A 13,901-nucleotide genomic window follows, 5' to 3' on the forward strand; every position below is an offset into this window, starting at 1 on the left:
AGATCTTATGTAATAAAACAAATGTATATGACATTTTAAGACAAATGCAGTAACAATGGTTAGTTAATATTTGCTTTCTTCAGTCTTTGCTTTATTTATATTTATTGCGTATGCTGTGGGTTATGAAAGAGGATTTCATAAGTATAACATTGTTTTCTAATTATTCATATGAATGTATAAATCAAAGTAATGCATAATGCCATATGTAATGTCGTGTGACAGTCAGTGTGTACTACTGTGTACAATTCAGTAAAATGAGTAAATGATCCATTGGAAGCAATAAGGAAACTCTCCTTTATCTTTCTCGGCATCTCCGTAGAAAGTTACAATCTATCGGTTTCCACTGTCCGTAGTCATTTGTGCTTGGAGTCCAGCCAGCGAGTCTTCAGCAGAAAGATTCATGTATATTGGAGTTGTTATTTTGTTAATAGATCAATTTGAACACCTCACACTATAATATTTATACAATATACAAACTGCAAACCTTCAAATGATTTTGAATACTAATAATGTACACGTCAATAGTATTGTTTGAACCATTTTCTTTATTCACACCAGAGGTCAAAAGCCTTGAATGGGATTATTGAATTTAATCATTTTATATAATTTCACACCATGTATAGAAAACACACACAGCTAACTGTATATGCCAGTAGCAGGTACTATAAAAGAGGTCAAACAACTCTATCAGCTCTCCATATACCTTATTACAGCTAGACATACCTACATAGGTCAGCCTGGGCAGCTACAGGCGACATTTCCAATAAAAGTGAAATGTCAACATTTATTTATAATCCCAGTGCAGCTATAGCACCTTAAATGTAATTATATCTCATAGTGGTTACCTGAGTAGCCAGCAATCACAAGAACAGCCAAGTTGACATTTAACGATTTACTGTGACACAAAACTATGACTTTTCTTCTTTGTTACATTAGAAAACCAATCTCAATCTCTCAGGCAGATTTATATTTTGCGTTCTCCATTTATTGTTTGTAGATAACCCACCCAGTCCACAAACCTTGACCTGGAATAGCTGCTAATTATATCAAATGACAGAGCTAGACATTTTGTGTACTCCAAACTAAGCACCTTTGTTGTCACGAACCTAGCATTAGTCCAGACAATCTCCGTTCCTGACATGCATTGCAATGTATTTCCTGAAAAGTAGAGACAGGACATCATGGTGAATTTGCCATAGCTTGTCAAAGGGAAAATGGTCAAATGCCATTTGTCTGTATCTTCCAGTTCTGCCTGGCCTCCCCATTTCCATCTAAACAACCATCTCTCCCATATCCTTTCTCCTACCTCCCGGTCCCTCTCAGATAAAGAGACGCTGTCCACCCTACCACCACATGCAGACACACAAAGACAGAAAGACACTGACTCTTTCTTTCTTTTTCTCTCTCTCTCTCTCACACACACACACACACACACACACACACACACACACACACACACACACACACACACACACACACACACACACACACACACACACACACACACACACACACACACACAGAGAGAGTCTCCAAAAACACATCTGCAATCATCAGTCACTTTCTTCTTACGGAGCCAAATTGATTGGAGCTCGGCTGTGAGGCTAATAGAGCGTTGATCCATAGAGGACTGTTATCACATTTGCATGTTTCACTTGATTACCAACCTGGCACTGCCAGTAAAGTTACCACACGTGCACACTTGGGTGTCTTTGACATTTAAATAACAAAAAGTAACCCTGCAGAAAGTAAACAAAATTCCCCTTACATCCGAGCGCCCTATAGGTATCGTATAGCATTGTCTAACGTCAGATAGAGTGACGACTCCGTGCCTCCGTCTGCAGTGCCGGTTGAGGGACGAGGGTCGTGTAGGAGTGACGCCACCTGTAGGAAGACGACGAAGCATAGTATCTGTTAGACATACACATTATGATGTAAACGTTATGAGACGTTATTGACAAAGAAAACAATGAAATGTGTCCTATACATCTTTCCACCATTGAGAAAATCTAGTTCAAAATGAATGGAGGAAGGATATGACACCATGAGGTGTTTTTTGTACTAATTGGCCATCCCATCCTCCCATTGCCAAATGGATCATTGGTTTCCTGATCATTGGTGGATCGTCTACACTCCTCTCTTGTCTCTGTGCTGTTTCCTCAGCGAGCAGAGCCATGCCTGCGTGCAGCTGTTATGAACAGATCAATGGCAAGCAAACCTAATGAGCTGTCCTCCACATGCATGTGCTTGCAATGATGGGGAGAAAGAGTGAAAGAGTTCCGAGCGCGCGTCAGCTGCAACATGATCATGATTAGAGGGCTGTGTTTTCTAAATGTTCTAGAATCCTGGCTGTCCATGGTCATGTTCTAGATTAGAACCTGCTCTAAGAATACATCACAACTGACATTTGCTATTTTGCGCTGTAGGAGAGATGAGATGTCTGGCCTTGATGGAACTCATCTCTCTGTGTGTTCTGCTTTCCGTGAGAGGTGGCCTCATTCTGGTGATGTAATGATGACAGAGTAGAGATGAATTTTGGTAGATGGGGATGGAGAGAGGAAGGAAGGCTCTGGAGGCCTGTTCAATATAGGAACAGAGACAGTCAAAAGCCACATCCACAGCAAATACAATGTGCTCTCCTTTAACTGAGGTCTCACCAAAGGACGTTATTAGGTCATTGTTACTGGCATATGGGAGTAAACATGTTCTGTTTTATAATGTCCTTACTGTGTCTCTGAGTATTGATTGAATCCAGGGGTTTCATTTTATTTAGAGTACGTCTAATGATCTATGCGAGGTAATTCTCGGTATGTTAACAAATTGGCTTCGAGAAATATCCTCAAAGCAGGTACCTAGCCTAATATGGCATTATGATAATGATATACCCGCATCCGAAGCAGGCGTATAGTATATTATGGTATTTCCCATTTGGACTCAGAGTAGCATGAAGAAATAACATGCTAAATAAATGACATGTTAGAGATCCTTGATTATACTGCTCGAGCGTATGATTTCCCCATCATTCACAAAAACCGGAATAGCTATATTTACCACACAAGTGTGTGTTGTGGAAATACCGTACATGTCAAATGGCAACCCTCGAAAGGAAGGCAACATACATACAGTGCCTTCAGAAAATATTCACACCCTTTTGACTTTTTCCACATGTTGTTGTGCTACAAAGTTGGATTAACATTTATTTAATTGTCATTTTCTGTCAACCATCTACAAAAAAATTATTTATAGTCAAAGTGGAAGAAATATTCTAACGTTTGTAAAAAATGAAATACAAGTAAAACACTAATACACAGCATCTTGATTAGATAAATATTCAACCCACTGAGTCAATACATGTTAGAATCACCTTTGGCAGCGATTAGAGCTGTGAGTCTTTCTGGGTAAGTCTCTAAGAGCTTTCCACACCTGGATTGTGCAACATTTGCCCATTATTGTTTTCAACATTCTTCAAGCTCTGTCAAATATGGTTGTTGATCATTGCTAAACAACCATTTTCAGGTCTCGCCATAGAAGAACATGTAACCCTTCTGTTGTGTTTGTTTCATGTTAATTCATTCTGTGTTCCCCGGTCCAAAATGACCGCCCCATTATAGCTGATTATAAATCCATAATAATACATATATTATCAGCTAATGTCGTGTTAGATCTTTTTATCAACTTAAGTTATTGTGAACATTACAAGTTTTGAACTTCTATTTTCTATTTAGGGCCTGTAGGCCTCATTGACCTGAGCTCATACAACTTGTTTTTGAGTAAACAAAGCATAATGTATGAATTATTTTGACTATAACAAATACTCAGATGAAACATATTGTGCTATTTATCACAGACTAGTTTGTGTCAAAGTTTAACAAGGACTCTCTTCTCACCAGTGCCATGATCAAAGATATGATCAAGAGCCTCACATACAGTATATCGTTTGGTCATTGTGTTGCCACAGAATGAATTGTGAGCAAGGCCTCAAAAAAGCTTTATATACCAGAGCTGCGAGAAGAGTTCTATATAATATTGAAACAATGTTGCGATTGTATGTGAGAATGCCAAGAGGTATGGTTCCCGTGGGGGAAAGGTTCCCGTGGGGGTTGCCATGGAAGCCAAGATGGGGAGTGAGGTGTGTGTGTGTGCCCAAACACACATGCATGTGGGGGTCTGGGAGAGGAAGTGTGTCCATCTGATGAATGAGCATGTGCCTGAACTCAACTTTATACACTAATTGTAGTCTCACCCATTCATTTCTAATGACCGGTCATTTTTGACGGGGAACACCACAGGTGTACAAAAGTTAAATAAAACAACCAAAATGTAATAAAAATCATCAAAATGTATTTTGTGTGTTCAGATGCCCTGTGTAGACAAGTCATGGAACCTTATGACAATCAGATTAAAATTTAATCTGATTGTCATAAGGTTCCATGACTTGTCTACACATGACCTACATTTTTCAGAGAGAAAACTTGAATCGGTCTAATTCGACCAGAACCCAGCAGGAGGGTTAAGTCAAAATTATAACTCAGCCACTCAAGAACATTCACTGTCTTCTTAGTACGCATCTCCAGTGTAGATTTAACCTTGTGTATAAGGTTATTGTCCTGCTGAAAGGTGAATTCCTCTCCCAGTGTCTGGTGGGAAGCAAACTTAACCAGGCTTTCCTCTAAGATTTTGCCTGTGCTTAGCTCCATTCCGTTGATTTTTTATCCTAAAAAAACTCCCCAGTCCTTCACAATTACAAGCATACCCATAACATGATGCAGCCACCACTATGCTTGAAAAAACGGAGAGTGGTACTCATTAATGTGTTGTAATGGATTTTCTGCAAACATAACACTTTGTATTCAGGGAAAAAGGTTAGTTGCTTTGATTTTTTTTTTTTTCAGTATTACTTTACCGCCTTGTTGCAAACAGGATGCATGTTTAGGAATATTTTTATTCTGTACAGGCTTCATTCTTTTCAATCTGTCAATTAGATTGTGGAGTAACTACAAGGTTGCTGATCCATCTTCAGTTTTCTCCTATCACAGCCATAAATGGTTAAATAAAGGTGAAATAAAATAAATAAATAAAATAAAATTCTGTAACTGTTTTAATAAAGTCACCATTGGTCTCATGGTGAATTCCCTGAATGGTTTCCTTCTTAACTCAGGCAACTGAGTTAAGGACGGCTGTATCTTTGTAGTGACTGGGTGTATTGATACACAATCTCTAAAATGTAATTAATAACTTCACCATGCTCAAAGGGATATTCAATGTCTGTGGGATTATTTAAGTTACTCTTTAAAGATATACTATTATGGGGTATTGTGTGTAGGCCAGTGACCAAAAATCAAAATGTAATACATTTTAAATTCAGGCTGTAACACAACAAAATGTGGAAAAAGTGGGAATACTTTCTGATGGCACTGTACCTCATTCATTATACATTTCTAGCCTGATGCTTTATTCTTTTGTATATTTTCTTCTATCAAAAATAGAACATGTGCCCAGCATGTGCTGGGCACATTTCCTTATCATTTTGGCATGTTTTTCTAGATTTAGAACATGAAACAACATTTATAAAGCAAACATTATCCCTTAGGTCTAGCGCAGCAAATATTTCAACTGTTTAAGCATTTGTTGCAGAATTGTGATTCAAATATATTTTTTAATTGGGTTAGCCATCGGTGACGGAGTTGACAAGCCACTGATACTCAAATCAGACATATTTTTGCCTCTAAAAATAGAAGTTCAGTATAAACATTTGTAAAATATGGAAAAGTATTATTTTCAAAATCCCCAATTAAAACATAACCATTCTATCAGATCTTTTAGCCCTCTGACGGAGTTAATGTTTTACAGAGTTGACCATTTTATTTTTCATTTAAGTGGTATACACATTAGCAATTTCGATTTTACTCAATTGCTTTATGACTCAAAAACGTAATTAAATGTAACATATTTGAACCAAAATTGTAATCTATAAGGCAAATGGAGTTGACAGTTTAGGGTCGTGACCATGGTGATTCCAATATTGTTTGTTTAAAATAAAACGTTACAGATCATGAATTGTCTTCTGGCACTATATATTATAAGGACATGAATAAGGGGTCCTTATGATATAGCTGACCCTGTTCATTCCTGATTCATTTAGGATTTTAGACAAATCTGACGGAGTTGACCAATTCTCCGGACACATCTTTTAGGAACCACAGTTTTGAGAGAAGTATTATTTAAAGTCACAGAGGGCAACACACTACATACTGTAAGATAATTGTTCAGCTAATATCCATTATTGGCAGTTTTTTTATTTTAAAACTTTTTTTCGTTTGAAATTGGGATCCTTTGCTTTGGACAAGGGCATATCCAGACAGAGCCGAAAGTATTTATTAACTTCCCAAAACAAATATTTTACTTATTAAATTCCCCTAAATATAAAGGTTTTTCTCAAATATTGCAACAACATAAATCGTTTCAACTATAGAAATACATTTTCCCTGCCGGACAAGGATTTTCCTGGCTTTCACGAATTCCTGAACTAATTTCCTGCTATTCTACACATTTTTCCATGAGGCTGAGAGAAAATGTTGCAGTTTTAAAGCAAATTTCCTGTTATAAACAATAATAATTCATGGCTTATGATGTGTTCATATGCTTTCTGGGAGGCCCGAACTCTGGGGGTCCCCCCCTCCACAAAAAAACTATCTTGCGGGTACTGTGAATCACACCTGCAAAGCCTGTTAAACAACTGCATAAAGTAAGTCAATACCAACTACTGGAAGGGCATAGGAATGGCATGCCTAAGAAAGGTGTAAAATTCCTACGTCTGAATCGGGCCCAAAGGGGGAATGCAGCAGCCAGCTGATACGAGCCATCCACGTCTGAGGAAGTCAGGAGATGACATGGAAACCTAACACTAGGGGCAACAGTGAGCGCTGTTACCTTCAAGTAGGTTTCAGTTTTGCAAGGGCGTTGTGGATTGGGGATGGTGGATGGGTGCTAAGGGTTGCATGTTTGAATCAAGCGATCGAAAGATGTTTTTAAAATGTTTGTTTTAAGCCTATCCGAAACCTTAACCTTTACCTTAACAATTTGGAGTTAATGCCTAACATTAAGATTTCGGAGTTAATGCTTAAACTTCACATTAAACAGTTCGAAATGTGACTTTTGGAACCACTTCGAAATTTGGTTTGAGAAATATGGATGAACGTCTAATTATGACGTAAGACTGTGAGAGCTTGTTGGAATTCTGACTTGCGTTAAGCGTGCATAAATGGAACATAATTCCCTTTTTATGCACGTTTCTCTCTAAGCGTATTCTGACGACCTTAAGCATGAGAATGGAGAGGGTGGAGATCAAAGAAATGACGGTGTGATGAAGAGGTGTCTAGAAATACAGTACACTGTATTTGGACCTTTACTTAATTCCCTTCTAATTACACCACCTTTAATTGCTATAAAACAATGAATAAGGTTGAGCAACCTACTTTCTTTTTTCCCCAAGTGGAACAATATCTACTTTATTTTTTTCTGATAGAAATAACACCACTCTCCATGCACTGCAATTTACAAATGGATAAGAGCTATTGATAACAGCTAAGCAGATGAGTAAGCCGTATGGATAAGGGGATTGTAAATATATAGTGCCTTCAGAAAGTATGCATGCCGCTTCACTTATTCCACAATTTGTTGTTAGAGCCTAAGTTATTTATTTTTCTCACCCGTCAGCCTGAATTGAAAATGGATTACAATACCCCGTAATGACAAAGTGAAAACAGGTGAAAGAAATGTTTACAAATGTATTGAAAATGAAATACAGAAGTATTAACACCCCTTTGCTATGAAACAAAACCCCATAATGAAAAAGTCAAAACATGTTTTTAGATGTTTTGCAAATTTATAGAAAATTAAATACAGAAATATTTCATTTACATAAGTATTCACACCCCTTTGCTATGACACTCCAAGTCTAAATTGAGCTCAAGTTCATCCAATTTCCTTTGGTCATCCTTGGGATGTCACTACAACTTTACGGAAGCCACTCCTGAGAAAAAGGCACATGACAGCACACCTAGAGCTTGCAAAAAGGCATTTGAAAGACTGAGATCATAAGGCAAAAGATTAAGGCATAAGGAAAAAGATCATAAAGCAAAAGTGGTCTGATGAGACAAAAATGTAACTCTTTAGTCTGAATGCAAAGTCCTGTGTCTGGAGAAAACCAGGCACAGATCATCACCCGTCTAACACCATCCCTACAGTGAAGTACGGTGGTGGCAGCATCATGCTATGGGGATGCTTTTCAGCGACAGGGACTGGGAGACTGATAAGGATAACGGGAACAATGAATGGAGCCAAATACAGGCAAATCCTTGACAAGAACCTGCTTCAGAGTAAAACGCCCTTAGACTGGGGGCGAATATTTACGTTCCAACAGGACAATGACCTAAAGCCTACAGACAAAGCAATGCTGGAATGGCTTCAGAACAATAATGGAAAAGTCCTTGAGTGGCCCAGCCTAAGCCCAGACTTGAATCCCAGTGAAAATCTGCGGAAAAACTTGAAGATTGCTGTTCACTGCCATTCCCCATCCAACTTAACAGAGCTTGAGAAAATCGGCAAGGAAGAATGGGAGAAAATCCTGAAATCCAGATGTGCAAAGCTGATACAGACATACCCAAGACGACTCAAAGCTGTAAACTCCGGCAAAAGTACATCTACAAAGTACTGACTCAGGGGTGGGAATTCTTATGTAAATTAGATATTTAATTTTCTATACATTTGCAAAGATTTCTAAAAACATGTTGTCACATTGTCATTATGGGGTATTTTGTGTAGAAGGGTGAGAAAACCCCCCAATTTAATCAATTTTCAATGTAGGCTGTAACACAACAAAACTTGTAATAAGTTGAGGGGTATGAATACTTTCTGAAGGCACTGTAAATGACAAGTGTTTTAGATCTATTTTACCTTGTGATCGATCGCTGGAGACAAATGTGAAACCAGTCAGATGGCAGCAAACTGAAGCATATCAACATATCACCTTTTACACAGTGAAGTTTATGAAATGCTGACATAACTTGGGATGACATTTGGAGACACAAGCTATAGGTTTCTGTAGCCAAGTGCAGATGACAGTATAGCGCCAAACCTACCGAAATGATTTAGGATTTCTAGAATGTTTTAATTATATGCCCAGACTTTTCACTGTATTCTTTTTTACAATTTGCATGATGTTAAATATTAGCCACTATCGGTAGCCACCATCAGTTACACCCACATACATTTATAACTGTCACTGATTTAAGTGTCTGTTTCCTTACATGTTGCATCATTCCATTGCATCGTTATTTTACCTTTCTTACCTCTGTCACATTCATGTGGTTGATCCTGCTAGAAGAAGTAGATCATATTAGGCTAACGTATTACAGGTTTGGGACATGTAGTCTATTTGAATCATTATGAAACGCAGGCCATACGTAGTAGTTTAAACCTGGAGCCTGGAGCACGGTTCACGATGACTGGACTGTTGTCATCACAGTTCCATGATTAGTGAGGATTATCGAGGTAGATTTATAGGACTGTTCAACCCTTATTGTACAATTTTATCACCTTCCAATATTTCGTGGATTAAACTATTTAAAATGACAGCATTCAGGATGAATCAAACCACTATTTTTGATTCACCAATATATGTTGTGTGTAAAGGCTCTCCGAAACTGTATTTTTGTGTTATTCATAATAACTTTCGTAAGAACACGGCATTTTTTTATCTACCAATTGGTGCTGGAAAGGAGAATATGTACATGGCTTTCTTCATCTATCCCTAATATTCTGAACCGTTCTCTCCTTATAGAGTATTCTAGTGAGGCTGTCAAGAAATGTCTAATTAAAGGTTCACCAAATTTAAAGGGATGGCTTTAGATAAATGTACTGAAAACCCTTTGAATCGGCCCTTTGTTGACAAAAATAGATGCCTAATTCGATTTTTATAGATTAATTTTAAGTTGTTCCTAAAGCTTCTCTGAGGAATCCTTTGTTCTCTTTTCATGTTATCGACATTCCATACCATTATTATCCATCTATAGAATATGTAAGCAAGGCACATTGTTCACCACATCATTCAGTTGCCTTAGTTGTTGTTTTCATGCTTGTCAACGCTGCTTCCTGGTTCAGCTTTTATGCTAAACTTATCAGGAAGCTGGAACATGCATCGATATCAAGTCTCATTGGTGCCTATTGAGACTGTGTTCAGTCAGGTCTCATTGTTACATACAAATACCTATACTGTATTATCCATAATAGGCGAGCGGGACTGAATATATGGATTCTAGTTGTGACACACTGTAAAATTGCAAATGTCATATCCTTTCAGTTCATTACACAGTTCCTTAGAAACTAAAATAACAATTGCCCAAGCAAAAAATAAATAATGTGTTTTATGTTCATTATCCTTCCAGCTGATTTCTTCCTTCCTTTCTCTCCAGCTGTCTCCTCTCATTCCGGATAACACAAATCCTTCAAATTAAACCAGATCACTGCAAAAACGAACTGCAATTTTATATTGACGATGATTTCATCAGATTAGTTGCAATTGAAATGAGAGACTACAGCAACACGCATGGCGCCATAATCAGCTTCTCAAAGTTAATATACACATTTAAGTAGTGTTCAAACTTAACATGATGAACAGGAATGACATTTAATCTTACGGTGGCCAAAAATAACTCACTGAAAGCCACACCCCCAATAGACCACACCTCCTGAACGTAATTTAAAGATTATATTAACAAAGACCCAGAATGAAAGTGAATAAAAACCCAACAGATGGTGAAATTAACCCATGTTTGTGTAATCAAAAAGCATTGCCTATTGGGGGCCAGGCTTTCAGATAGTTATTTTTGGCCAACTGTGAGAGTAAATGCCATTCCTGTTCATGTTAAATTCATATACCGCATATTTTAATTAAGTACTCTGAATACCCCATTTCATGTTGTTCAGTTCAAAAGAATACAAAATAAACATCGCTGACACCATTCAAACCAATGAGGGTTTGGAACTTTAAAGTCAATAATCTCATAATCATCTTTTTGCAGATAGAATCTTATAGTCCTAAACTCTCAATTTGTAAGACTCTCTCAATCGAGGCGAAAGAAATGGTGATAATGAGGATCATCCTCTCTCTCTGAAGCCTCAGTCCATTAGCGGCACCCCTCCCTCTCTCAAGTGATTGGGCAACAAAGATTCCTGAAGCATTGAGCATTTCCAGCCAATTGTGTCAAAAATAGGTTCATTACTTGAGGCTTTGATCAAAACAGTGTTCATTAGCGGCACCTGCTGGTCAAAATAATTTTAAACAGACAAATTATTATAGATGACGTCGCACACGCCATAGCGTGTGCACAAGGTAGCCTTTTGTCCTCAACTGATACCAAACTAATCAGGTGGTTGTTCGACAAAATGAACCTTTGGACGTCGTTGTGCTTCTGATAAAGTGATACAAGCAACGACACACTGTTTCGAAGTAAAATGCTTTGTGACGCACGCCTCAGAGCTCCGGTATCTCACAACCTCTCTCTTTTCCCAGGCACAGTTCAACAGTCAATCCTATATTCCATGATCCAACGGAGCCACAATCATTAAAATCAAACCAGAAATGATTATTTTCATGGACTTCACTGGCCTTTGTTAGAGCTCTCTTTCTCTCTATTCTCCAGTGTTAAATCAACAATAACAGGGTTATTGGGCCGGTGTCTATACGGGTCCACACTTTTGAGTGTGAAGGGCTCTATTCAATCTGAATCGTGGAACTTCAGTTTTACAGTGTGATTGAAATTGAAAGACAATGTTCCCGCTTTAGCGGTGACTGTATTCACGGTAAACGCTGCATATGTCGACTCAATCAGAAATGACCTTTACATTTTTAGCTCAGTATCTCTAACACTTCAGCTTTACAGATTGAATAGAGCCATAAACTAACACTGTGCTTAGTGTTGACACTGTTACAATTTGTCAGTGTCAGTGAATGAACACTTTCAGTGTTATGCAATGACACCTCATCTAGTATTTTTAACACATGGAAGTCTACAGAGCCTTAGGAAAGTAATCAGACCCCTTGACTATTTCCACATATTGTTACGTTACAGCCTTATTCTAAAAATGATTAAATAAAAACAAATCCTCAGCAATCCCATAATGACAAAGCGAAAACAGGTTTATAGAATTTTTGCAATTGTATTAAAAATAAAAAACAGAAATTCCTTATTTACACAAGTATTCAGACCCTTTGGTAGGAGACTCAAAATTGAGCTCAGGTGCATCCTGCTTCCATTAACCATCCTTGAGATGTTTCTGCAACTTGATTGGAGTCCACCTGTGGTAAATTCAATTGATTGGACATGATTTTGAAAGACACACACCTGTCTATGTATGGTCCCACAGTTGACAGTGCATGTCAGAGCAAAAACCAAGCCATGAGGTTGAAGGAATTGTCCGTAGAGCTCCGAGACAGGATTGTGTTGAGGCACAGATCTGGGGAAGGGTACCAAAAAATGTCTGCAGCATTGAAGGTCCCCAAAAACACAGTTGCTTCCATCATTTTTAAATGGAAGAAGTTTGGAACCACCAAGACTTTTCCTAGAGCTGGCCAAACTAAGCAATCGGGGGAGAAGAGCCTTGGTCAGGGAGATGACCAAGAACCTGAGGGTCACTGACAGAGCTCCAGAGTTCCTCTGTGGAGATGGGACAACCTTCCAGAAGGACAACCATCTCTGCAGCACTCCACCAATCATGCCTTTATGGTAGAGTGGCCAGACGAAAGCCTCTCCTCAGTAAAAGGAACATGACAGCCCGCTTGGAGTTTTCCAAAAGGCACCTAAAGGACTCTCAGACCATGAGAAACAAGATTCTCTAGTCTGATGAAACGAAGATTGAACTCTTTGGCCTGAATATCAAATGTCACACCTGGAGGAAACCTGGCACCATCCCTATGGTGAAACATGGTGGTGGCAGTATCATGCTGTGGGGATGTTTTTCAGCTGCAGGGACAGGGAGACTAGTCAGAATCGAGGGAAAGATTAACGGAGCAATGTACAGAGAGATCCTTGATTAAGACCTGCTCCAGAGCGCTCAAGACCTCAGACTGGAGTGAAGGTTAATCTTCCAACAGAACAATGACCCTAAGCACACAGCCAAGACAATGCAGGAGTGGCTTCAGGACAAGTCTCTGAATGCCCTTGAGTGGCCTAGCCAGAGCTGGACTTGAAACCGTTCAAACATCTCTGGAGAGACCTGAAAATAGCTGTTTAGCGAATCTCTCCATCCAACCTGACAGAGCTTGAGAGGATCTGCAGAGAAGAATGGGATAAACTTCCAAAATACAGGTGTGCCAAGCTTGTAGCGTCGTACCCAAGCTTGTAGCGACGTACCATCGTACATTTACATAAGCATTCATTCCCTGTGGGTCAGAAGTGTACATACACTCAGCTAGTATTTGGCAGCATTGTAATTAAATTGTTTAACTTAGGTCAAACATTTCGGCTAGCCTTCCACAAGCTTCCGACAATAATTTGGGTGAATTTTGGCCCATTCCTCCTGAAAGAGCTCGTGTAACTGAGTCAGGTTTGTAGGCCTCCTTGCTCGCACACGCTTTTTCAGTTCTGCCCACACATTTTCTATAGGATTGAGGTCAGGGCTTTGAGATGGTCACTCCAATACCTTGACTTTGTTGTCCTTAAGCCATTTTGCCACAACTTTGGAAGTATGTTTGGGGTCATTGTCCATTTGGAAGACCCATTTGCGACCAAGCTTTAACTTCCTGACTGATGTCTTGAGATGTTACTTCAATATATCCACATATATTTCCTCCCTCATGATGCCATCTATTTTGTAAAGTGCACCAGTCCCTCCTGCAGCAA

Source organism: Salmo trutta, chromosome 8, assembly GCF_901001165.1.
Source record: "Salmo trutta chromosome 8, fSalTru1.1, whole genome shotgun sequence".
NCBI classification, from domain to species: domain Eukaryota; kingdom Metazoa; phylum Chordata; class Actinopteri; order Salmoniformes; family Salmonidae; genus Salmo; species Salmo trutta.